This window comes from Manis pentadactyla, chromosome 2, assembly GCF_030020395.1.
Source record: "Manis pentadactyla isolate mManPen7 chromosome 2, mManPen7.hap1, whole genome shotgun sequence".
Lineage (NCBI taxonomy): Eukaryota > Metazoa > Chordata > Mammalia > Pholidota > Manidae > Manis > Manis pentadactyla.
Genome location: NC_080020.1, coordinates 215,585,510 through 215,612,714, shown reverse-complemented (window position 1 = coordinate 215,612,714; position 27,205 = coordinate 215,585,510). Strand labels below are relative to the sequence as shown.

The following is a 27,205-nucleotide window of genomic DNA, read 5'->3' as shown; positions in this document are numbered from 1 at the left end:
AAAATAACTCCTTTAAACCTCACAAGAAGGTATTATTCCCCATCTCACAAAGGAGAAAACATACATAGAAATTAATTGCCCAAGGTCAACAGAGAGTAAAAGGCACAGCCAGACTGAAACCTAGAAGGCATAGTCCAACTTCAGTGCTTTTAATTACTCTGTCATGCTATTTTTAATGTCAAAGAAAACCCAAAGTCTCAATGACTTACTTTACTGGTGAGGAAAATAAAGCCCTGTTAGAATTAGAATAAAATATTTGTTCAAAGTCACACAAATAGTTAGTGACTAGAAACCACAGGACCTGATTATCAGCTCAGTGTCACACCAACTGCTAACACATAGAAGTATCTTAAAACAAATGCAGGGGCAAGTGTAAAAATACACATTTGACCTTTTTTAAAGCATTAAACCATAAGTGTGGAAAACAGGAAAACAAAACAAAACTATACGGTTAACGTTTTTCTTAATCCCTTGCCCCAATGTGTAAAACATTTCAATATTTTTGTAATATTATAATTGGTACACACACACCGCTTTCTTGTGGAGACTAAATACACCGGTTGGAATAAGAAAACAGATAAACATTCGTTCATCCAAAATTAATCCCTTACAGAAAAGGGAGACTCCAGCTAACAGCGTACCATCCTAGCGGTTCAGGAGAAAGGCATATTACAAATTAAATTTCTAATTAAGTAACCGGTTTAAGTACAGCGTGCAATAAAAAGTCCCATTTACCTTGCAGATCTGAGACAGGCGGAAAATGCTTGATTTTCCACAAGCACCCACTTTAACCCTTTACTGCCAGCTTGAAAGCTATCTAATGCAAGCTAAATGCGCATCGTCAGAAATAATATTAGTAGTTCTTAACATTATGCAAAATTTTGTCCTTAACATAAAGGTTTTTGCGTCTAAAAAATATTTTTTATCAAGTTGCAGAACCTCCCCTTGAAATTTAATATACTATGCGTTCACAATGGGATTACTGGAAATGCAAAAGTTGAGGTTCCTACTGAATCGTGTTAACGTGCACAAAAATGGTTTCGAGGGAAAAGAGCTAAGAGCGCCGTAATTCGCAAGGTTCGTTAATCTAAGTTTTTGAGCTGGCTTTTGTTGCAGGCAAGGTGCTGTGGAGGAATGTATGTGACAGACTGGAGTTGTCCCAGTCCTCCTGGAACTCCTGATCTAGTAGTGGTAAGTCCAAGGCCATCAAGAAAGTAAATAAAACAGGCGTGAACACAGAAGTGCGACAGGGAGATCTGCGCCAAGTGCCAGATCAAGTGGACAGGACCCAGATACGTTAGGGATCACAGAGCCTGAAATCGCTGCAGGACTCGGGGTCGTGAAAGAGAAAGAGTCCGTCCCAGCGCAAGGACACAGCAGCCCGGATCCCAGGACAGCATCACTCCCGCATCCCAGGACAGCATCACTCCCGCCTCCCCCATCCCAGGCCGCGTCCCGGGGCAGGGACGAGAGGCGGCAGCGAAGGGGCTCCGGGGCCGCCCCACTTTCCGCAAGAAATCCACCCGGGCTGCGCGGCGCCCTTCGCAGGGCCTCACCTGAAGAGCTCAGCGCCCTGGACTCACTGAAGCGGCTGAGGCCGCCAACTGCCCGGAATGCCACCATCTTGAGATGAAAAGGACGAACGAAGAAAGGGCTTCGAGTGGGGGCAGCGGGCAAAGGACTTTTCCTCCAGCCGACTGGTCCCAGCTAGGCGCCCGGCGTACTGCCTGACTAAAACCTCGATTCCGAGTTGCCACCGGCCTCGTAACTCGGCCCTACGTTGCGGCTAATGCGGTGCAAAGGACTCTTTCTCCGCTGGGAGGAAGTAGACTCACGGAGGAGAGGGAAACAGTATTGTGTTCTCCAGTCAGGCGGGCGCTTGGCAGCCCGAGAGACCCGCGAAGCCCGCGGACTTAGGTAGGACCTAATGCTAGGCAAGACCCGCCTCCTAGCCGGGACGCGTCCCGTCACTTGCGTCTGAACCTAGCGTGGCAGCAGGTCTCTGAGCAGTCTTCTTGAGGTGAGACTGTGCTTGCGCTCGGCTTTCCGCCTGGCCTTTCCCCCAGCGAGAGTCGCGCTTCCGTCCCCACCTTTTTCGCGGTGCCGGCGGCCATCCCCCTCCTCGGGGACTGGAGTTGGAGAGAACACAACCGAAGAAAGCTCTTCCGGTGGGGTCCTCCAGTACCAACGCATTCGGCGCTGTGACTTGGACTAGCTTTCTGTGTAGCTCTCACAGCCGTATCACCTGTGTTTTTAGTTTACCGTCGCAGAGTAACCAACTGTTTCCTTGTCTGTGTAGGCAGTGTTTGTTGTTCACTTGCTTTTCCTGTAGCCGGGTTGGCAGTACAGAGATTTAGAACCGACGTGGGTTTACCCCATTCCTGCTACTGGGAGTGGGACTCAATCGTGTGATCTTTTGGGACTTGAGTTTGGGGGGAGTTGAGATATTCCAATTTACTGCTTGGTGAACCAATGCTCCAGAGGATCTAAGAACCAAAAGGTAACTGGCGATTGTGGTTTACGTGCCCCCTTGACTTCCTCGGTGAGGCGCTTGAATCAGAGTGATTTTACCCATGATCACAGGTGGTGGAAATAGGACTTAAACCTACACCTACTAACTTCTAGTCTAGAGCTCCGCACCGCATGGTAGCTGTTTTTGTGGTGGGAGGATAGTCTCGAGTCCTCCAGTAAAGGCATTTGATTCCAAAAGGAAGTAGTGTTGAGAGCCCTCTAGGCACTTTCACGCAATCCCTTTTAATCCTCCTGATCTCAAATTGTTACTCGCATTTTCTAGCTGAACTTTGGGAGGCTCAGAGAGCTTATGTTATTTTTCTTGTGGGTGGCAGAGCCAGGAATATGTCTGACTGCTCACCACATTGACTGTTCCGCGAGAGGGGAATCAAGAGTGGCCAGAGGGAAATGGCAGGAAGTCGAAACTGAAATGAGAAGTACAGAAAGAAAGAGAAGTTTCTGTTTGAAGCTCCAGTGAAATAGGGAGTCCTCCACTGCTGTAAGCACTTTACAGAAACTGGATGACTAGTGATGATTTCACTTCCCAAAAAGGATTCTTTATGACTTTCATAGGCCCTCCAACTCAAAATAATTTTATAATTCAGAGCTTGTCTCCTGTCCACCTAATGCTCTCTTCTGCTCCAAATTCCATATAACACTTATTATTTAGATCAGGGGTGGCAAACTTCTCTGAAGGGCCCGCTAAATAGTTTAGGCTTTGCAAACCCACTTTGATCACTGCCTTATATAAAGTCTTTGTTTTGTCTTACTCAGCACCTGATTGAAATGTAAAAAGTATTGTTACCTCAAGGCCCAGGGGTTGTCTGTTGCCAACGCTTAATTTTGATGACCCTTTTGGCTCATAACTTTTTTGTACCCTGTACTCTTAGCAAAATCATAAACTGCATCAGGACAGAAATGTTACATTTCTTACTTTGGCTTCCACAGAGGGGAACTATGTACAGTTATACCACCACCCGCGGTTATGAATAGTAAATACATGTATAAGCCTTACTATGTATCAGGAACTGTTCTGAGTGCATTAAGGATATTAATGTCGTTATTCCTCACAAAAATCCTATGAGGTAGGTACTGGAATTTTTTACATTTTACAGATGAATTGAATTACCCGGTTACTTAATCTTTCTCTGTCTTAGTAGTAACTTAAGCTTAAACTCATACAACTAGGGTGGAGCCAGGGTTTGGTTTTGGACAGCCTGGTTTTAGAGTCTGTACTCTTAACCATTACATTGTGTCTTAATATTGTAAAGATGAGCTGTTAAAGACACTCCATCTTGCTTTCATTATTTGGCTAGCCCCTTTTTTCGTAGGTCACTGCAACTTCATCTTTCCGTAGTTCTGCACCCTACTCAAGCTCGTGCTACTTAAGAGTTTCCATGCCCACCCCCTCCCCCAAATCCTTGAGTCAAAATGTCTATTTCTTAAAGCTTAGAGCAAATGACAGTAAAGGTCAACCTTGCCATAGAGTAATTTGCTAGTCCCTCTTTGTTTTGAAATCTCTACTTTAAAAAGAATTATTAAAGGAATATATATTTTATATAATTTTTTTCGGAAACCACAGGAGAGTCTAAAGAAAGTAAATACACCTGTAATTCCATCATCCAGAGATAACTTTCATTAACATTAAGCTTCACATTTTTCCAGACTTTTTTTATGCATTTAATATTTTTATATGTATAAAATGTTAATATATGTAGATTTTAAATAAAACTAGAATTATATTGTACATAAAAAACTAAATGCACATAAAAATTTTAAGGAAACAGAATAAAATTATCCCTTGCAGCTAAGACTCTTTACTTTATGGACTTTATTTTCTTTTTCATAAAATGAGTCTCACTATACATATTCTGCATCTTAATATATATTTTTCACTTTGTATGTATTATGGGCATCTTCCATGTCAGTATATACATGTATATCGTTATGTTTCATTTTTCTTTCCAAACTGCTGCACGGTATTCCATGGTTTGTTGTATTATAATTTATTTAACCATTTCCTACTGATGTGCATTTATATTAGTTTGTTTTCTAGTAATGTAAACAATACTACCATGAACACCTTGAGTATTTCTATAGGCCAGAGATCTGTGTATGTTACACATACCCCGCGAGTATTTATAGGTTAAAGACCGGTAAGAGGAATTAATTACTGGTCTCAGAAATTAACAATTCAGATTTTGATAGATAACTGAAAATTGTCTTTCAGAAAGATCTTGGCAGTTTACGCTTCTGTCAACTGCCATGCAGATACCTAAATAGATGCCTTCTTACTGGGGTTGTATATTAACCAAATTTTTTTTTGGCCAATCTGATAATCCCAAAATGGTGTCTTGTTTTACTTAAATTTTTTTTATTGTTAGTGAGGTTGCACATTTAAAATTTGTTCGACATTTTAATTTCTAACGTGAATTTCTCTTTTTATTTTTTCCTTTTGGTCACGTATTAGGAGGGAGCCTTTCAGTTTCAAGTAACAGAAAATTCAACGCAAATTGGCTTATTGCACAAGATTTAATGACTCACAGAACTGAAAAGCACAACAGGATGGTGGGTTTCAGATATGATTCAATCAGGGCTCTAGTTTCTTTTTGTGAAATTCTCTGCTCTGTCCTCTTTTGGGATTAGCTCTATCTTTAGATCAGCTTTCATGTTTGCAAAGTGCTGTGGTTGTGCAAGACTTTAGAAGGAGAGATTTGTGTTCCAAAATTCCATGCAGAAGATTTCAATGTCAGGCCGACTAGACCACCCCGAAATCAATTCCAGTGGTCTGGCAATACCATCCATGCCTGATAGGTTACCTGAACCAGTGTCCTTGGCAAAGAGAATGAGATTTTTCTGATTGGTTTAAACTCTTAAATTGGACTAGATTCAATCCTATGTAAATCACACATGGACTAGATTCAATCCTATGTAAATCTACATAATGGGTTGAAGTGGGTTTTGGGCTAAAAATCTGATTCCATTAAAGATTGTTCCTCTTTTTCCTGCAATGTACAGAGCTCTTTATGGATTATGGGTATTAATCCTGTGTCTGTTTTACATGTTACAAATATTTTTTGTTAATATATTGTTTAGTTTTTAACTTTATTTTAGTATCTTTTGCTGTGTAGATATTTTAAATGTTTGTTTAAGCAGATTCATTAGTTATTCTTTTCCACTATGTCCCCTGGGTTTTGTGTCATATGTAGGGAGCCTTTTTCCCACCCAAGATTATAAAAATTTCAGATGTTTTCTAGTATTTTTGTGTTAAAAAATATGTATTTAGATAAATCCATCTCAAATTTATCTGTACCTACTGTATTGGTTATGTACCTACGTTTCTTTCCAAATGGTTAGCCATTTGCCCAGCAAATCTATTGCATAATTCATCATTCTCCCACTTACTTGAAGTGCTATCTTTATTGTCTACTTAATTCACATGAGTCTGTTTCTGAACTTGCTACATCCTCTTCTGTCGATTAATTTCTTCCTGTGCCGGAATTGCGTATCTAATTACTAGTGGTTTTTTTTTTCTTTTTTAAGTGCATCTCTCACATTTATTGATCAAATGGTTGTTAACAACAATAAAATTCTGTATAGGGGAGTCAATGCTCAATGCACAATCATTAAGCCACCCCAAGCCTAATTTTCGTCTGTCTCCAATCTTCCGAGGCATAACAAACAAGTTCTTACATGGAGATCAAATTCTTACATAGTGAATAAGTTACATAGTGAACAGTACAAGGGCAGTCATCACAGAAACTTTCGGTTTTGCTCATGCATTATGAACTATAAACAGTCAGTTCAAATATGAATACTCATTTGATTTTTATACTTGATTTATAGGTGAATACCACATTTCTCTCTTTATTATTATTATTTTTAATAATAAAATGCTGAAGTGGTAGGTAGATACAAGATAAAGGTAGAAAACATAGTTTAGTGTTGTAAGAGAGCAAATGTAGATGATCAGGTGTGTGCCTGTAGACTATGTGTTAATCCAAGCTAGACAAGGGCAATAAAACATCCACGTATGCAGAAGATTTCTCTCAGAACGGGGGGGTGAGGTTCTAAGCCTCACCTCTGTTGATCCCCAATTTCTCACCTGATGACTCCCCTGCGACTGTGCCTGTCTTAGGTTGTTCCTCCCTTGAGGAATCTTACCCGTCTCTGGCTAACCAGTCATCTTCCGGGGCCATACAGGGAAATGTAAAGTTGATAAGTGAGAAGCCTTATTGTTTGAAATGGTTAGCTTTTTATTTCTTTGCATATTTATGCCCTGTAGCTTCTATGCCCAGCATTTGTCTTGTGGTATCTTTACCACTTGGAAGAATTATGATACTCGGTGAATTTGATATGAGGCACGAATTCTATTTAAGGGTTGTAATTAGAAAGGAAGAAGAAAAGCTATAGAAGTAGCAGGCGGCAGAAAACATGGGAAGATTGATTATTTCTTTGACATATCTTCTTGTAGAGTAACTTCAGCATGTATAGGTTTTAAGCTACTACTTAAATTGCGCACACATATTAACATAATAGGAGTATAGTTACATAACCAAAGCATATCTGTAATTACCAGCCATCTCCAGTGAAACCAAGAAAACCAGTTAGGCACCTTAGGCATTTGTGAAAACTTATCTATGATATGGTGGATATTGTCCAAATGAACTTGAACAGTCTGAGAGAAATCAGACAAATTAAAACAACCCATTTCTGGAGACTGTTCACATCCCTTATGTTCTTTTAACAGTAAATAGTCTATAGTTGTAAGATTTTGGAGCGCTACAATTTGCACTTCTCTTAATTCTTTTTCTTTCTTTTTTTTTTTTAAATAGACTTATTTTATTAGCCAGAGAATTAAGTTGCTGATACATTTTGTATTCTTTTTTATTTTAAACTAACTTTAAAGACTTTCTTAGGCAACAATACTGCCTAATGTCCATTTGTGTATTTTTTTTTTTTAAATAATTATTTTTTATTGAAGGGTAGTTGATGCACAGTATTACATTACATTAGTTTCAAGTGTACAACACAGTGGTAGAACATTTATATACATAATTCGAGGTTCCAGCTATCACCCTACCAAGCTGTTACAATATCTTGACTATATTCCTTATGCTATACATTACATCGCGGTTACTTATTTATTTTACCATTGGAAGTCTGTCCTTTTTTTTTTTTTTTTTTTTTTTTTGTGAGGGCATCTCTCATATTTATTGATCAAATGGTTGTTAACGACAATAAAATTCTGTATAGGGGAGTCAATGCTCAATGCACAATCATTAATCCACCCCAAGCCTAATTTTCGTCAGTCTCCAATCTTCTGAGGCATAACAAACAAGTTCTTACATGTAGAACAAATTCTTACATAATGAATAAGTTACATGGTGAACAGTACAAGGGCAGTCATCACAGAAGTTTTCGGTTTTGCTCATGCATTATGAACTCTAAACAGTCAGTTCAAATATGAATACTCATTTGGTTTTTATACTTGATTTATATGTGGATACCACATTTCTCTCTTTATTATTATTATTTTTAATAAGATGCTGAAGTGGTAGGTAGATACAAGATAAAGGTAGAAAACATAGTTTAGTGTTGTAAGCGAACAAATGTAGATGATCAGGTGTGTGCCTGTAGACTATGTGTTAATCCAAGCTAGACCAGGGCAATAAAACATCCACGTATGCAGAAGATTTCTCTCAGAACAGGGGGGTGAGGTTCTAAGCCTCACCTCTGTTGATCCCCAATTTCTCACCTGATGGCTCCCCTGCGACTGTGCCTGTCTTAGGTTGTTCCTTCCTTGAGGAATCTTACCCGTCTCTGGCTAACCAGTCATCTTCCGGGGCCATACAGGGAAATGTAGAGTTGGTAAGTGAGAGAGAAGCCTTATTGTTTGAAACATTTGTGTATTTTTTATTTTTATTTTTATTTTTGTTTTTTTTATTTTTAATGTTTCTTTTTTTTTATTATTTGTTTTTTTATTGAAGGGTAGTTGACACACAGTATTACATTACATTAGTTTCAGGTGTACAACATAGTGATTCAACATTTATATACATGACAATTCTAGGTACCAGCTATCACCATACCAAGCTGTTACAATATCTTGACTATATTCATTACATCCCGGTTACTTATCATTTTACCATTGGAAGTGTATACTTTTTTTTTTTTTTTTTTGTGAGGGCATCTCTCATATTTATTGATCAAATGGTTGTTAACAACAATAAAATTCTATATAGGGGAGTCAATGCTCAATGCACAATCATTAAGCCACCTCAAGCCTAATTTTCATCTGTCTCCAATCTTCCGAGGCATAACAAACAAGTTCTTACATGGAGAACAAATTCTCACATAGTGAATAAGTTCTTAATGGTGAACAGTACAAGGGCAGCCATCACAGAAACCTTCGGTTTTGCTCATGCATTATGAACTATAAACAGTTCAAATATGAATACTCATTTGATTTTTATACTTGATTTATATGTGGATACCACATTTCTCTCTTTATTATTATTATTTTTAATAAAATGCTGAAGTGGTAGGTAGATACAAGATAAAGGTAGAAAACATAGTTTAGTGTTGTAAGCGAACAAATGTAGATGATCAGGTGTGTGCCTGTAGACTATGTGTTAATCCAAGCTAGACAAGGGCAATAAAACATCCAGGTTTGCAGAAGATTTCTCAGAACTAGGGGGGTGAGGTTCTAAGCCTCACCTCTGTTGATCCCCAATTTCTCACCTGATGGCCCCCCTGCGACTGTGCCTGTCTTAGGTTGTTCCTCCCTTGAGGAATCTTACCCGTCTCTGGCTAACCAGTCATCTTCCGGGGCCATACAGGGAAATGTAAAGTTGGTAAGTGAGAGAGAAGCCTTATTGTTTGAAATGGTTAGCTTTTTATTTCTTTGCATATTTATGCTCTGTAGCTTCTATGCCCAGCATTTGTCTTGAGGTATCTTTACCACTTGGAAGAATTATGATACTCGGTAAATTTGATATGAGGCACGAATTCTATTTAAGGGTTGTAATTAGGAAGGAAGAAGAAAAGCCATAGAAGTAGCAGGCGGCAGAAAACACGGGAAGATTGATTATTTCTTTGACATATCTTCTTGTAGAGTAACTTCAGCATGTATAGGTTTTAAGCTACTACTTAAATTGCGCACACACATTAACATAATAGGAGTATAGTTACGTAACCAAAGCATACCTGTAATTACCAGCCATCTCCAGTGAAACCAAGAAAACCAGTTAGGCACCTTAGGCATTTGTGAAAACTTATCTATGATATGGTGGATATTGTCCAAATGAACTTGAACAGTCTGAGAGAAATCAGACAAAACAACCCATTCCTGGGGACTGTTCACATCCCTTATGTTCTTTTAACAGTAAATAGTCTATAGTTGTAAGATTTTGGAGCGCTACAATTTGCACTTCTCCTAATTCTTGATTGAGTTCCAACAGTATAGATCCAGTCAAATTTGTTGTTTTACTGTATGCACAGGCCAGCTTAGATATCTCCTTCCTCATTCCCATGGCAAGTCCAGGAACCGGTGGGATGAGTGCATCTACAGCTGTAGCAGTGCGTGGATCTTTGTTGGGGTTTTTTGATGATCATCTTCTGACATGAGTCTTCCAGAGAGTGCTGATGTTGGAAGTTCTTTTTCATATCGTATCTTAGTTCATTTTTGGGGTAGCCCAATTAGGCTTTGATCCTCTGTATAAACACAAACAGACCCTTTGCCTACACTTTTATATGCCCTTTATACTCTTGTGTAGAACTCATTGGAGGTTACAACACAGGAACTGCCCTTTTTTTTTTTTTTTTTTTGGTATCACTAATCTACACGTACATGACGAATATTATGTTTACTAGGGTCTCCCCTATACCAGGTCCCCCCTATAAACCCCTTTACAGTCACTGTCCATCAGCATAGCAAAATGTTGTAGAATCACTACTTGCCTTCTCTGTGTTGTACAGTGCTCCCTTTTCCCCTACCCCCCCATGCATGCTAATCTTAATACCCCCCTACTTCTCCCCCCCTTATCCCTCCCCACCCACCCATCCTCCCCAGTCCCTTTCCCTTTGGTACCTGTTAGTCCATTCTTGAGTTCTGTGATTCTGCTGCTGTTTTGTTCCTTCAGTTTTTCCTTTGTTCTTATATTCCACAGATGAGTGAAATCATTTGGTATTTCTCTTTCTCCGCTTGGCTTGTTTCACTGAGCATAATACCCTCCAGCTCCATCCATGTTGCTGCAAATGGTAGGATTTGCCCTTTTCTTATGGCTGAGTAGTATTCCATTGTGTATATGTACCACATCTTCTTTATCCATTCATCTATCGATGGACATTTAGGTTGCTTCCAATTCTTGGCTATTGTAAATAGTGCTGCGATAAACATAGGGGTACATTGGTCTTTCTCATACTTGATTGCTGCATTCTTAGGGTAAATTCCTAGGAGTGCAATTCCTGGGTCAAATGGTAGGTCTGTTTTGAGCATTTTGATGTACCTCCATACTGCTTTCCACAATGGTTGAACAAGTTTACATTCCCACCAGCATTGTAAGAGGGTTCCCCTTTCTCCACAGCCTTGCCAACATTTGTTGTTGTTTGTCTTTTGGATGGCAGCCATCCTTACTGGTGTGAGGTGATACCTCATTGTAGTTTTAATTTGCATTTCTCTGATAATTAGCGATGTGGAGCATCTTTTCATGTGTCTGTTGGCCATCTGTATTTCTTTTTTGGAGAACTGTCTGTTCAGTTCCTCTGCCCATTTTTTAATTGGGTTATTTGTTTTTTGTTTGTTGAGGCGTGAGAGCTCCTTATATATTCTGGACATCAAGCCTTTATCGGATGTGTCATTTTCAAATATATTCTCCCATACTGTAGGGTTCCTGTTTGTTCTATTGATGGTGTCTTTTGCTGTACAGAAGCTTTTCATCTTAATATAGTCCCACTTTTTCATTTTTGCTGTTCTTTTCCTTGCCTGGGGAGATATGTTCAAGAAGAGGTCACTCATGTTTATGTCTAAGAGGTTTTTGCCTATGTTTTCTTCCAAGAGTTTAATGGTTTCATGACTTAAATTCAGGTCTTTGATCCATTTTGAGTTTACTTTTGTATATGGGGTTAGACAATGGTCCAGTTTCATTCTCCTACATGTAGCTGTCCAGTTTTGCCAGCACCATCTGTTGAAGAGACTGTCATTTCACCATTGTATGTCCATGGCTCCTTTATCAAATATTAATTGACCATATATGTCTGGGTTAATGTCTGGATTCTCTAGTCTGTTCCATTGGTCTGTGGCTCTGCTCTTGTGCCAGTACCAAATTGTCTTGATTACTATGGCTTTATAGTAGAGCTTGAAATTGGGGAGTGAGATCCCCCCTACTTTATTGTTCTTTCTCAGGATTGCTTTGGTTATTCAGGGTCTTTGGTGTTTCCATATGAAGTTTCGAATTATTTGTTCCAGTTCATTGAAGACTGTTGCTGGTAGTTTCATAGTGATTGCATCAAATCTGTATATTGCTTGGGCAGGATGGCCATTTTGACGATATTAATTCTTCCTAGCCACGAGCATGGGATGAGTTTCCATCTGTTAGTGTCCCCTTTAATTTCTCTTAAGAGTGACTTGTAGTTTTCAGTAATTACTAGTGTTTTATAGCAAGTTTTGATAACTATTAGAGCAAGGTCCCCCTTTTTCTTTATCAACATTTTCTCAGCTATTTTCGTGAACTCTATTTCAGGATGAACTTTATTTTCTTAAGGGAATTTGTATCCCAGACTCCTGTGGCATCCTGTGTAGTTTCTAGAGACAGTGGTGCCCATCTCATGGCCACTTTCTGTCTCCCTGACTAAAGGCCTTTGAGTATCCCTAGGCTGGTGAACCCTAGGCGTGGATTCGTTCATCTCTTTCCAATCCACATATTTGGAGAACAATGATTTTGTTTTCCTTTTTAGCCATGGGGTCTTTTTAGTCTATAAAGACCCAAGAGAAGTTAAACAAGGCTTTTCTCTTATCTATTGTATTTGTGTAACAAATTATCCAGAAATGTAACATTTTAAAGCAATAAAAAATGTACTATCTTCTATAGTTTATGGGAGCCACTTGGCTCGGTTGTTCTGACGAGTTTCGTGCAGGATTGCAGTGAGATGGTTGGCCACGGTTGCCGTCACCTGGAAGTTTGCCTGGGTGCCTTCCTATGCTAGCGGTTTCTCTTCCAGGCTCACTGAAGTGGCTGCTGGCGGGAGACAGCAGTTCCTCACGACACAGGCCTCTTCATAAGGCTGCTCCAGACATGCCAGCTGCCTTCTCCCAGAGTGAGGGACCTGAGAGAGACCAAGACCGAAACTGCAGTATTTCCTGTAGTCTAAGTGACATACAATCGCTGCTGACACATTTTGTTTGTTTACACAAACCAACTGTGGTACAGTGTGGGAGGTGACTGTGCAAGGGTATGAATACCAAAGTAGAGATTATTGGGACCATCTTGGAGGCTGGGTACCACGGCCTTCAATGGCAAATCTCACCATTTTATTGTTACCATTTTTTTTTCAAGTTAAAATGTGTTCCTAAATTGAGAAATTGTAAAAGATGTACACTGACAGATCTTCCGTAGCCCTGTCCCCTTAACTGTTCCCTTCCTTCCAGCAACCTTTAACATCTTATCTCTACTTGCAGGAATATTTTGTGCAGGTACAAGGAAATGTATATATCACTTTTTCTCTTATTAACATCAATGATAGCAGCTTACACACTATTTTGCATGTTGCTTTCTTCACTTAATACAGATCTGAAAGGGTTCCACATTGGCATATAATTTACTTATCTTTTATAGCTTTATAATATTTCACCGGGTGATTATAGCATGGGTGGTTTATGTCATACATTGGAAGCCTTTTACTTAGCCAGTTCTCTGTTGGTTGTTGTAATCTTTTCTTATTATAGATAGTGACAACAAAGGTCATGTCCCATGTGTGTAAATAACATCTATGAAGTAAATTCGTGGAAGTGGAATTGTTGGATCAAAAGTCAGGTGCAGTTGTAGTTTTGACAGTTGCTAAATTACACGCGCTAGAGGCTGCACCAGTTTACACACTCAGCTGCAGGATATGAGAGTGCCTGTTTGTGTGTACTCTCAGCACACGTCTAGCAAACCTTTGAGTCTGTGGTTTGAGAGTTCAAATATTGTATCTCTGTGTGTTCTTAATTTGCATTTCTCTTACGAATGAGTTTGAACATCTTTTCATGTATCTAAGCCATTTTTATTTCCATTTCTGTTTGTAGTCTGTTCATATCTTTTGTCCATTTTTTTACCTACTAATTTGTGGGAACTGATTTTTAGGAATTTAGGGCAGTCGTTAATATATTTTGAACATTTTTTAGTATGGGGTTTGAACAGTTCTTCTTATTTTGGAACAGCACCAAGGTTATAAAAAAAGTAGCAGGTACAGTACACAACTTTTTCTTACAGCTGTTGAGAGTAAGTGGATGATTTACGAAACTATTCCTGAATACTTTGCTGTGTATTCCCTTCAAATGCAAACATTCCATTAGGCATTCTACATAATCACAATACCATCTTCAAAATCAGGAAGTTAACACTGGTGGCTTCATTTTCATGTTCAGCAATCTCTCAACTTCTTTGGCCCTAGAGAAGAGCATAAACTCTGGAGCTAGACTGTCTGGCCTCAAATCCCAGCTCCGCCTCTTACTAGGTGTGGATCGTTGGGTAAAGCCCTCGGTCCTTGTATGTCTTAGTGTTGTCATCCCTTATGAAGGGTGTAATAGAATAGTGGTTTCATACTGAAAGCGGTTTCAACATTGTTATAATAATATTAGAAGAAAGATGGTTGTAATAGATTAAATTGTAAGTATTTTATTGTAGCCATGGATGAGGTTATCAGAGATCATAGATTACAAAATAAGCTACACATTCAAATAATCCAGGATGTATTTCTCATCTTCTCTTTTTAGATTTCACAATGGCTTCCATCTTGACTTACACTTTTAAAAGTCTTTGCAGTATGTCAAAATGGGCCTACAGATTTTGGAAATTTAATTTGGTTTTTCTTTTTTAAGATTAGATTTGGATTTATAAGCGTTTTACATATAGAATTGTATTGCATTTTGTAAACACTTTATTTTTGTCTTCCAGCTCTAAGAGCTGTTCGTCCCAGCTACAAGCTGCCCCAGGTACAATACTGTGTAAAATAAACATTTCTGATTTAAATGTTAGATTCTAGATTCTAGGTTGATGAATTCTTAATAAAAACCAAAACTAGTTTGTTAATTCACCTATTTTATGAGCAACATGAACATCACTGTTCCCTTCAAATTAAAACAACATAGGGCCAGGCCATAATGATATTACATGGTGTTGGGTTGGGCTGGAGGATTTTGACAGGAGTCTGCTTTCTGGAATTTGGAGCCAGATAGAGTTGGATGTTCATGAACCTTGCTGACCAGTTTATTCACCCACTGGCTGTCCGTCGGGAGATGATTAGCTCACAAACACTCTTTAGAGTATTGTGGAGCCACAAATTAACTTTCTAACTTGGCATTACTGATAGGCTTCTCTATTAATAAATACCTTCTTCTCTGATAAACCAGAGGATCCATTCCTGAAAAAGAGGTGAGTGGGTAAGTAGATAATAAAAGAAGGTTGTTTGGTCAATATGAAATGAAAAGGTAAGGAAATGTGTAGATTTTCTATGCTCATTTAGTCCCCTGGTAAACTCCATGACTTCACTGTTGACTACCTATGTTGACAGAACATGCTGTTGGTATGTATTTTCTCTGGCCTGCTTCACAAGTTTATTATTCTCCTCGCCCAGGTCCTGTGTTGACCTGTGACTTCTGGTTTTGATTTTATTGTGGTGTTCCTACTTGGGTCATGACTTAACAGAAAGAGCACCTTAGTAGGATTTAGAAGACCTCTACTCTGTTCCAGTTCTACCTGTTTCTGGGCAGTATAGCCTTGAACTGGTCATGTCACTTCCCTGTGCTTTGGTTTTGTTGTCTGAAACAGAATAACAGTTCTAGTCTTCTTAACTTAAAATAGTTACGGAGTTAACTAGAAGCACTTTTGAAATCTCTGTAAACTCAATATCAAGATGATATTTTTATATTGTTTTACAAATAGTATATTCTCAGAGATCTGTTGCCTAATTCCAACTTGCGAAAGTTTCATGTTGTCCTATAACAAATGTATTTCCTGTGGGCTTCTAAATGATAACTAGAATGTAGATTTGGATTAGCCGTTTGAAGAATAATTCCTTTCTGCATCATTTCACCTTTCCCCTAATTCTAGTGTTTATCCAGGCCTTTGCTTGGCAGTCACAAAAGTAAACCTGATTCTTGCCAGCTGGGTGAAGGTCATACTGAATACCACCGAGGGAAAGCATTAATGTAGCATTTAGAGTACTCTTCTGCATACTGTTCCTTATCTGATCTTGTGTGTCTGTTTCCCCAGCTATATTGTAAACCTTTTCTTATCCCTAGTGGCTAACACCCTACAGGTGATTTGTGTTGACACTGATAATGATAGTGGTGGAAGAAGGCGATGGTGAGACCAAAGAATGTCAGCTGATTTGAAGGGAGGTAGCGGCCATGTGCTCCCTCGCTAAACAGGTTTTCGGTTGCAATAATTTTTGAACTAATTCCTCCTGAAGCTCGTGTGAATATTCCTGCTTGGCAGAGCTCTTAGGATGAAGGAATTAGAATAGAGGGATACAGGATTTATTATATTTCAGTCATCGGATGAACTGGAAATGTAAGCGTCTTATGGAAATTTTGATTGAATAGAATGGTTTTATGTGGTGTAACACATGCTACAGTGGTATGATACATGATACATCTTTTATATGCTTTGATTTTAAGTGTATATATAAAAAGCATAATTTATATCAGTCACCCATACACTCTTAGGTTTTGAAGTTGGGAGGAGGAGTATTTGAGGTCATCTAGTCCAGCTTCCATGTTTGCAAATGAGAAAGTTTTGGCAGGCAGGAACTGGAACCCAGATATGCAATTGAGATTCTTACAATGTCTTGCTACTGTGTGCGCATAGCTCCATAAATATATGAAAAGGAGCCTGTGAGAATATTCCGATGTGGTTAGGAACCAATGTTCATATGATGGAGAATGAGAGTCTTTTGGGTGACTGTTTAATACATAATGAATACTATTTTAAAATGTGGCTTGTAGCTTTAGTTTAATTACTTTATAATGTGCTAAATTGTTTGGAAGAAGGAATTTTTGACCCAGAGATTGCCATAGATGTTTACGTGCATGAACTATATATCACTGTAATTATCAGGGAAGGCTTTACTTGGAGGTGGGATGTGAACAAAACCTTGTTGGTCAGGTAAAAATTAAATGGAAAAATGGGCCAATCAGAAGAGAGGGTGCGTGAATGAAGGCAAGGAGGTTGTAATGAGCAAGGTTGTGAGGGACTGGAGCTTGCTCGTCTGTTACATGTTGAAGAGCAGTGGGAAATACTTCTGTATAGTTAAGTGGAAGTAGGTAAAGCAGGGAATTTGTTAGAAGAGTTAACAGTTTGAATTTTATCTCGAAGTGTATAAAAGGGACATGTGTTCAGTTCTTTAAAAGTAGAATGACATGCTGGCATGTCGTCTGACTTTCCTGGCGATGAGTTTCTCTCCCAGGTCAGTCATGGTTAATCTGCAGTCTTCAAATTTAGTGGCCTTTTTGAGACCTCTTTCTCCTTGAGCTTTGAAACTTTTGACCACCCTGTACTCTTTGATACCCTCTTGCCTTTGCTCTCATGCACTGTTCTCTCCTGATTCTACTGCCTCTCAGGTTTACCTTCTGTCCCACGTCTTCTCTCAGCCTTGACATGTAGGGAAATCACAAAGCTAAGTGTCTCTTATTATAAGTAACAGACCCATTCAAGTTAAGATAAAAGGCCTTGAGTGAAGTCATGAAACCATAAAACTCTTAGAAGAAAACAGGCAAAAATCTCTTGAATTTAAATATGAAGAACTTTTTCCTGAACACGTGTCCTCAGGCAAGGGAAACAAAAGCAAAAATGAACAAATGGGACTATATCAAGCTGAAAAACTTCTGTACAGCAAAGGACACCATCAGCAGGACAAAAAGGAATCCTACAGTATGGTAGAATATATTTGTAAATGACTTATCCGATGAGGGGTTAACATCCAAAATATATACAGAACTCACACACCTCAACACCCCAAAAGCAAATAACCCAATTGAAAAATGGGCAGAGGATCTGAACAGACAGTTCTCCAAAGAAGAAATTCAGATGGCCAAAAGTCACATGAAAAGATGCTCCACATCACTATTTATTAGGGAAATGCAAATTACAACCACAGTGAGATATCACCTCACACCAGTTAGGATGGCCAGCATGGAAATACTAGGAACAACAAATGCTGGCGAGAATGTGGAGAAAGGGGAACTCTCCTACACTGCTTGTGGGAATGTAAAGTAGTTCAACCATTGTGGAGAGCAATATGGACATTCCTCAGAACACTAAAAATAGAAATACCATTTGACTTGGGAATTCCACTCCTAGGAATTTACACGAAGAAAGGAAGATCTGAGATTCAAAGAGACATATGTACCCCTATGTTTATTGCAGCACTGTTTACAATAGTCAAGATATGGAAGCAACCTAAGTGTCCATCAGTAGATGAATGGATGAAGAAGAAGTGGTAAATATACACAAAGGAATAGTATTCAGCCATAAGAAAGAAGCAAATCCTACCATTTGCAACAACATGGATGGAGCTAGAGGGTATTATGCTGAGTGAAGTAAGTCAGGCAGAGAATGACCCCAAATGATTTCCGTCATTTATAAAATATTAACAACGAAGAAAAACTGAAGGAAAAAAACAGCAGCAGACACACAGACTCCAAGAAGGGACTAGCGGTTACCAAAGGTGAGGGGTTGGGGAGAGAGGGAGGAGGGGATTGAGAGGTATTATGATTAGTTCACATGGTGTGTGTTGGGGGTCATGGCATAGACAGTGTAGCACAGAGAAGACAAGTAGTGACTGTAGCATCTTACACTGATGGATGGTAACTGCAATGAGGTATGGAGGGGCTTGATAATATGGGTGAATGTAGCAACCAAATTATTTTTCTTGTGAAACCTTCATAGGAATGTATATCAATCATAACTTAAAAAAAAAAGATGCGTTGAGTGTACTACGACTGGGGAAGTACCCGGAGCTAAGCAACTTTGTTTCTCTCCTGGCCACATGGTATATTGCTTCCTGGCCTTTCTGCTTCTCTCTATATATCCTTTCTGTTTCTTGGTGGCTTCTTTGCTCAGGTTTTGCTGCCCCATAACTCTGGCTTCTAAATGACTTCAGTTTACCATCCCCCTGTTCCTTCATTATGACATCTTCTCAGCTTCAATTAAATGGTACTTCTACGCTTCTTTAGATTCCTACTGGCACTACTTATCACTTGTAGGTAGATGACATGGGTTACTGATTGGCCACTCTGGGGATTGACTTTTGGTTGTCCAGTGCCTACCCTGAATCTAATCAGCTTTGGCTGTGGGCTTAGGGATAAGGTGTCTGTGGCAGGCACTCCAATCAGGGTAGCCCCTTTAGAAGGGATTGTAGGTGAGCAGGCACTACAAAACATGTCTGTTCTTTTCTCTGTATTCTAAACTGCAAAATCTCGTAGCTCTCTCACCTACACCTCACTTCTCTTAAGGGTGCTCTAGTTTTGCATCTCTAGCTACCTGTCAAATGGACGTACCCACCTACATGTCTCTGTCAGCTCAAAATCAGCGTTTTTAAAAACAAAGTCACCTTTCTTCCAAAAACAGTTCTCATTCTGTGTAGAGTAGCCAGGTTTTCTTAGTCTCTAAGCTTCCTTTATAATTTTGTTTCCTTTCTTTCCATTTCTGACTGGGCACCAAGATACCTCATCTTCCTTTATAAAATCTCTTGCCTTAGTCCCTTCCTTTCCTTTCACGTTGACACTGCCTTACCCTGGCCTTTAGCCACATGCTTGAGTTTGCCCCAGTCTCCTCGCTTACCATCCTGTGCCTTTATCTCCTTTAACACATCTCTGTTAAAGCTGTCAGGAGGATCTTTGTTCCCTGTTTTTATCATGACTCTTAGCTTGAAAATAGTGACAAATCGAGTCAAACAAATGAGAAGCATTGTAGGTTTTTACAGAATGGCAATAGTCACCCAACAAATGGCCTTTATTTCTGCATAGACAGGCAAGAATACTAAGCTATGTGGAGAGTAAACAATATGAGCTATTGGCAACTTCTAATCTGAAGGACGGACTTATGTGTCAGATAAGTTGCATTCAATGTTATAGATTGTCAAACATTTGAAAACTATTTATTTTAATTTTTTTGGTATCATTAATATATACTTACATGAATAACATTGTGGTTGCGAGATTTCCCCGATTATGAAGTCCCCACCACATACCCCATTACAGTCACTGTCCATCAGCGTAGTAAAATGCTATAGAATCACTACTTGTCTTCTATGTGCTATACTGCCTTCCTGGTGCCTGCCCCATACATTCTGTGTGGTAATTGTAATGCCACTTTTTTCCCTTATCCCTCCCTTTCCACCCATCCTCCCCAGTCCCTTTCCCTTTGGTAACTGTTAGTCCATTCTCCGGTTCTGTGAGTCTGTTGCTGTTTTGTTCCTTCAGTTTTTTCTTTGTTATTATACTCCACAGATGAGTGAAATAATTTGACAACTTGTCTTTCTCCGCCTGTCTTCTTTCACTGAGCATAATACCCTCTAGCTCCATCCATGTTGCTGCAAACGGTAGGATTTGTTTTCTTCTTGTGGCTGAATAATATTCCATTGTGTATATGTACTGTATCTTCTTTATCCATTCATCTACTGATGGACAGAAGAAACAACTTTGTTAATGGCATAAATACCCTTAGTATTAGGTGTAATTGTCATGTGTTTACCTGAAATATAATTTGGGAACTTGTAAATGGTAGTCAGTTTCTTAGCTTTAAGAAACTTTTTTTATTGAATTGGTTTTGTAAATGGCAATCCAACTTGGCATTGAATCATGTGATTCTTCCTAGAATGCCTATTTTAAAAAATGTTTAAGGTCATCTAACTTCAAATATTTAATTGATAGTTCTTTGAATTTTATCTTAAAGCTGTCCATACCAAATCGAAGAAAACCTTAGCCAAATCCAATATAAGGAATATTGTCGTGGTGGATGGCATTCGCATTCCATTTTTACTATGAGGCAATTTGTAAGTATGGAATGATTGTGCCCTCCCTCCCTTCCTTCCTCCCCCCACCGTTTTCCCCGCCAGCTTTTAGTAAGTATTATTGATATATAAAAACTTGTACATATTTAGATTGTACAACGTGATTTCCTTTAAAGGTATGCAACGTGAAGATTTAATATGTATATACATTGTGAAGTGGTTACCATGATTGAGTTAATGAACATACCAATCACCCTACATAGTTTATTTACTCCTTTTAAGGCACTTTCAAAAGTGGTCTTTGTGTAACCCAGTAGGTAATACTGTTAGTAGACTAATATATGGATAGCATTTTTATGAAATGAATAAAGTCAAATAATATAACATTTGTTTTTCATCCTTTTTCATGAGCAAGCCTAGTGTAATGTTAGACTGAACCAGCCCTATTTTGAAAACGTAGTGTGGCTCTGGGTAGTGTAGTTCCAACAGGGATATCCTTTCCTTGTCTTGAGATAAATACATTGTTTCTGGGCCTCTTCTGAAGTCTGAATTCAGGGCCCATGGTTATTGTGAAGGGCGTTTAATCCACTGCTTTTGCCTTCTGGAAAGTAGCAGAATTGGAGTTGATGGGCTCATCCAAACCTTGGCACAGTACAATGTCAAGTGTGTGGAATCAGAATGATCCTAGACCTGCACAGAAATTCCCTAGAATCAAACTACAGTTCTCCTTAGGCTTTTCTGCCACTTTTTGTCCCCAAGTAAGGCCCATTCTCTCCAAAAGCTGATAATGGACTTGGGTTATTAGGTTCAAACTAAATGAAGTACTAGTTCTCTTCTGTTTAGATTGTTTTGGTGTTTATATTTTGGACAAGTCATTAATCTAAAAATATACTGGGGGTATGTTTGGTATCTGCTAGAAATAATAAGACCTATCTTTACATACTAATATGGAAATGATCTAGAAGATACGTTAAGTATAAAAAGCAAAGTGCGGAGCACTGTGCATAATGCCATCATTTGTGCACGATACACACCTGTGTGTATGTGTGTGTGTATACAAATGTACACAAATAATAAATGTTTTTTATAAACAGATGGTTTGAGGCCTAGAGAGTGTTTTCTTATGGAAATAGTGCTGTAAATGTATGGTAGTGAAGTTTCTTCATTCACCTTCTCTTCTGAATACGGTGTAACCCATTTCTTTCTGTAATCTCTTTCCTATACTGACGCTTCAGCAGTACGAGTAAGAATCTGAATCTTTAGCAGCAGGAGAGTGAGGACAGAGGATCCTCCTTGTACTCAGCAGCTGCACAGTAGGAAGAGAAACTTCCATCAAGAATGCTACCTTCCTTTTGTCTAGGAGGATGGATCTGTTGCAGCCCCTCAAAGATCTGTGTTGAACAACTGGGGTGGATCACTGTCTCTGGGCCACCCGTTTGGAGGCACTGGCTGTCGGCCGGTCATGGCAGCTGCCAACAGGTTACGGAAGGAAGGAGGCCAATATGGCTTAGTGGCTGCCTGTGCAGCTGGAGGGCAGGTATGTCACTGCAGCTTCATATGTGCTTCTTGGAAAGTCATTTTCTTAGAAACAAAACAAGCTCATCCAAGAAGGTTTGATTTCATTCTTTAAAACATCCTTAGAGGAATATTTCTGCTGACAGACAACCAGAAAATTATTTTGGCAGAGGATTAGAAGGTACAACTTTAATTCTGATAGTACTTTGGAAGGAAGATGCCATTTAAATCCAAGCTAATGATGGGAAGAGCCAAGGTGGTGGCGTGAGTAGGGCAGCAGAAATCTCCCAAAACCATGTATGTTTCTGAAAACACAACAAACACAACTACGCCTAAAAGAGAGACCAGAGGATACAGTACAACAGCCAGGCTTCATCTACATCAGCAAGCACTCAGCATCTCACGAAGGGGGTAAGATAAAAGCCACGGCCGGGAGGGACCTTAGCGCCCCCCCAACTCCAGCTCACCGGCGGGAGGAAAGGAGTCGGAGCGGGGAGGGAGTGGAAGCACAGGACTGGTAAGTAACCAGCCCTAGTGATCTGGACCGGGAGCACAGACACACATTGCATGGTGTGCTGGATATTAGGGAAAAGGAAAAGTGAAACCTGTGAGTGGTCCCTGCAGCTGGCTCCCCTGGGACAAAAGAAAAGTGAGTGCTTTCTGAAAGCCTTAAAGAGACAGGGGCCTCACATCTGGACAGCATCATCCCAGCACACTCAGCCCAGCAGGCTGGGAATCCTGAGGAGCTTTGGGCACCCCAGCCCCTTGGGAGGCTCTGCTGCTCTGAAGCCCGTCACGGTGATAAACAGCCTTCCGTCCACTCCCCCACAAGCACGACCCTGCCAAAGCGGCTGAGCAGCCGCCCAGAGTCTCCTTCCGGTGGACAGCCGACCTGGCCAGGTCCCGGGCTGCCAGTGGAGCGCAGCTGCCCGACTCAGACAGAGGAAGCCGGGGCAGGATGTGAAGGGGCACCATTCTCGCAGGAGAGCAAACCTGGTGCGGCTGCCTCCTCCCGCAGGGCTCTGGGCTTCCCGGAGCGCTGCTCCCGGTGTGCGGGTAACAGACACAGGCAGCGGAGAGGGGCAGTGCGACCAGCAAGCAGAAAGGGACTTTGTCCTCCCAGCTGACACACACGCCCCCTGCCTACGACTAGGTCTATCAACATGAAAAGGCAAAAGAATTTGGTCCAGTCCTGAATCACCCAGACAAACCTGAGAGAGGGCTTGGGGAAACAGATACAACCAATCTTCCTGAAAAAGAATTAAAAATAAAGGTCATAACCATGCTGATGGATCTGCAGAGAAATATGCAAGAGCTAAAGGATAAAGTTAGAAGGAAGAATACAAAAATAAAACAATCTCTGGAAGGACTTAAAAGCAGACTGGATGAGGTGCAAGAGACCATTAATGGAATAGAAATCAGAGAACAGGGATACAGAGAAGCTGAGGCAGAGAGAGAGAAAAGGATCTCCAGGAATGAAAGAAAAATATTAAAAGAACTGTGTGACCAATCCAAATGCAACAATATTCCCATTATAGGGGTACCAGATGAAGAAGAGAGAGAAAAAGGTATAGAAAGTGTCTTTGAAGAAATAATTGCTGAAAACTTCCTCAAACTGGGGGAGGAAATAGTCTCTCAGACCATGGAAGCCCACAGATCTCCCAACACAAGGGACCCAAGTACGACAACGCCAAGACATATAATAATTAAAATGGCAAAGATCAAAGACAAGGACGGAGCATTAAAGGCAGCCGGAGAGAGAAAAAAACATCACGTACAAAGGAAAACCCATCAGGCTATCATCAGACTTCTCAGAGGAAACCTTACAGGCCAGAAGAGAATGGCATGATATATTTAATGCAATGAAACAGAAGGACCTTGAACCAAGAATACTGTATCCAGCATGATTATTTAAATATGAAGGAGGGATTAAACAATTCCCAGACAAGCAAAAGTTGAGGGAATTTGCCTCCTACAAACCACCTGTAGAGGATATTTTAAAGGGACTGCTCTAGATGGAAGCACTCCTAAGGCTAAACAGATGTCATGAGAGAAAATAAAATCACAGCAAAGAAAGCAGACTAACCAAATACTAATTAAAGGCAAAATATAAACTATTCACAAAAGCAGTCAAAGGAAACACAAAAGAGCATAGAATAAAACACCCAACATGTAAAGAATGGAGGAGGAGGAATAAGAAGGGAGAGAAATAAAGAAACATCAGACAGTGTTTATAATAGCTCAATAAGCGAGTTAAGTTAGACGGTTAGGTGGTAAAGAAGCTAACCTTGAACCTTTGGTAACCACGAATCTAAAGCCTGCAGTGGCAATAAGTACATATCTTTCAATACTCACCCTAAATGTGAATGGTCTGAATGCACCAATCAAGAGACACTGAGTAATAGAATGTATAAAAATGCAAGTCCCATCTAAATGCTGCTTACAAGAGACTCACCTCAAACCCAAACACACTCACAGACTAAAAGTCAAGGGATGGAAAAAGATATTTCATGCAAACAATAGGGAGAAGAAAGCAGGTGTTGCAGTACTTGTATCAGACAAAATAGACTTGAAAACAAAGAAAGTAATGAGATAAAGAAGGACATTACATAATGATAAAGGGGTCAGTCCACAAGACGATATAACCATTATAAATATATATGCACCCAATACAGCAGCAGCGACATACGTGAAAGAAATACTAACAGAATTAAAGGAGGAAATAGAATGCAATGCATTCATCCTAGGAGACTTCAACACACCACTCACTCCAAGGGACAGATCCAGCAGACAGAAAATAAGTAAGGACACAGAGGCACTGAACAACACACTAGAACAGATAGACCTAACAGACATCTACAGAACTCTACACCCAAAAGCAGCAGGATACAAATTATTCTGAAGTGCACATGGAACATTTTCCACAATAGACCACATACTGGGCCATAAATCCAAACTAATTTTTTCCTAAAACAATGTTTATAATTTGTGTTTTTAAAAGTTAATATATGCTCATTATGGAAAATACAAAATCACTTTTAATAGAAACCATTTATAGAGCATCTACTGGGAATCAGACTACTAGACAGACTCTGATGTGTGTATTTATACGTATGTGTACGTGAATACATGTCTATGTACACACAGCATGCTAATTTAATGCTCATAAACCACGATGATATAGGCACCATGAGCCCCATTTTACAAAAGAAACTCAGGCCCAGAATGGCTAATAACTTTTCCAAGATCACACACTATTTGAATAGCAGAGCCAGAATCAAACTCCAGAGCTGTATTTTCCCCATGTTCTTTGGTGCCTCTGTTGGCTGGATTCATCTCCTTTCATTGCCCTTACTGAACTTTTTTTCCTTTTCAGGGCCATGCTATGATAGTAGAAGCTTATCCAAAATAATAGATCAAGAAGAGGCAACCTGAATTTCTGTGTAACATTCACACTAGGCAATGCCATTTCAATGCATTACTAAAGGAGATGTATAGTTTCTAGCTCCTCTGAGGAAAACAAATATATGGCCTTCTGGTAAACGCTCTGCAGTAGCTTTGCTGGTGTTCTGAGCTTTCCAATAATCACAGCTTACTGCTTTCAGGGATTTCTTAGTCACCGGAATCTCACCCAGTGGTACGCTGAAGCAATCGCTTTTGGTCTCTCTTTTCATTAAAGGCTTAGTGAGTGGTTGCAGCTTGGGAAAGAAGTTAATTAGATTCGGAATCATCTTTGTAACATTTGCAAATTATGCTCATTCCTATTTATCACCTAAAGATAAGTGTTTTCTAGAAAATACACACCAGTGTGCCTACATGAACTTAAGTATGGAAAGATAATTTAGAATCTAAACGTCACTGAAAACTTAACAGTAAATGTTTAGATACATAAATACCATGTTTGTTAACCTTAATAAAATGGAAAAGTATTGGACAACTGTTCGCTTTATTTTTTATAAGAGGTAAGTGTGGTTCTCAGCTTACTGGCAGATTTTGCCTTTGATCACTCATTTGTAATCTAACCATATTCGTCAACCATGAGGCTGCTAGGAACATAAAGAGGGTCCTGCTTTAAACAACGCCTTTTTTCCCCATTGCTCCGTTGAAGTGAGCTTATTGCTCTGTTTGAAGATGCTTCTGTTTTCTCAGATTTAAATGAAAATAAATTAAAATTTTTTGAACAACATAATAAAAATCCTCAGTTTTTTGTCAACCGGCATGCACTAAACATACATGCTTAGTGCTTCGATGAAGCAAACGTCTAAATTGTGACCATTTCTGTGAATGTTGCTTAGGACTATGAATGTTACTGGCAATAGAGCCAAAACATTTTTCCATATTAGTAGGTGTAGCTATACATAATTTTTAACGACAACATAGCATTTCTTTGTATGGTTACCATAACTTGTTATTAAGTGCATCTATTTTAAGGGTGTAAACATGGAATGCATATCCTTTATCCATTTATCTGTTCACTTGCCTACTTATTTCTTTCAGCCATCTGTTTAGAAATGGAATCACTGCTCAGTCTCACTTTCTTGTATTTGCCTCTATAGCCTCCTTTTATAGTCCTTTTTTTTTATGCTGAGAGCCAAGTGAACAAAGGCTTAATATTATTTCATTTATCAATTCTAAAGTATCTTTGCAGCAGAGCATGCATTGATTATGTGCTCACAGTTGAGAAGGAAAATGAGAACACATTTTTTAAAAACATACTCAGAAAAGCAGTCTATGCTGCTTCTAAAGTACAAGTGATTATTTGAATTGTTCAAAAATAATTTTATAACTTAAACTATTGAGACTAAGTATTAATAAGGAAGTGAAATTGCGATGTGACTATGTTGTCACGAAAACCAGCAAGGCACAGTCCCCACTGTTTGAGCAGCTGCTTGGCACACACCGGGGCTGGAACAAGTACGAGGGAGGCATAGAAACAGTGCTATTGCCCGGTGAGTTGGTAACTTCT

General features: G+C 39.5%; 1 long non-coding RNA gene across 3 annotated transcripts; it reads left to right on the top strand.

The window, feature by feature from the left end:
* Positions 1 to 1,865: 1,865 nt before the first annotated feature.
* On the top strand, positions 1,866 to 26,176 carry LOC118921573 (uncharacterized). Of its 3 annotated transcripts, none has more exons than XR_008995916.1 (6): positions 1,866 to 2,500; positions 14,486 to 14,574; positions 14,674 to 14,704; positions 20,667 to 20,766; positions 21,337 to 22,261; positions 25,616 to 26,176. It is a non-coding gene; the product is annotated as an uncharacterized LOC118921573 (long non-coding RNA). The 3 variants fall into 3 exon arrangements; XR_008995917.1 differs by having other exon boundaries at positions 1,867 to 2,020; XR_008995918.1 differs by lacking the exon at positions 1,866 to 2,500 and adding an exon at positions 2,522 to 3,010.
* Positions 26,177 to 27,205: the final 1,029 nt, after the last annotated feature.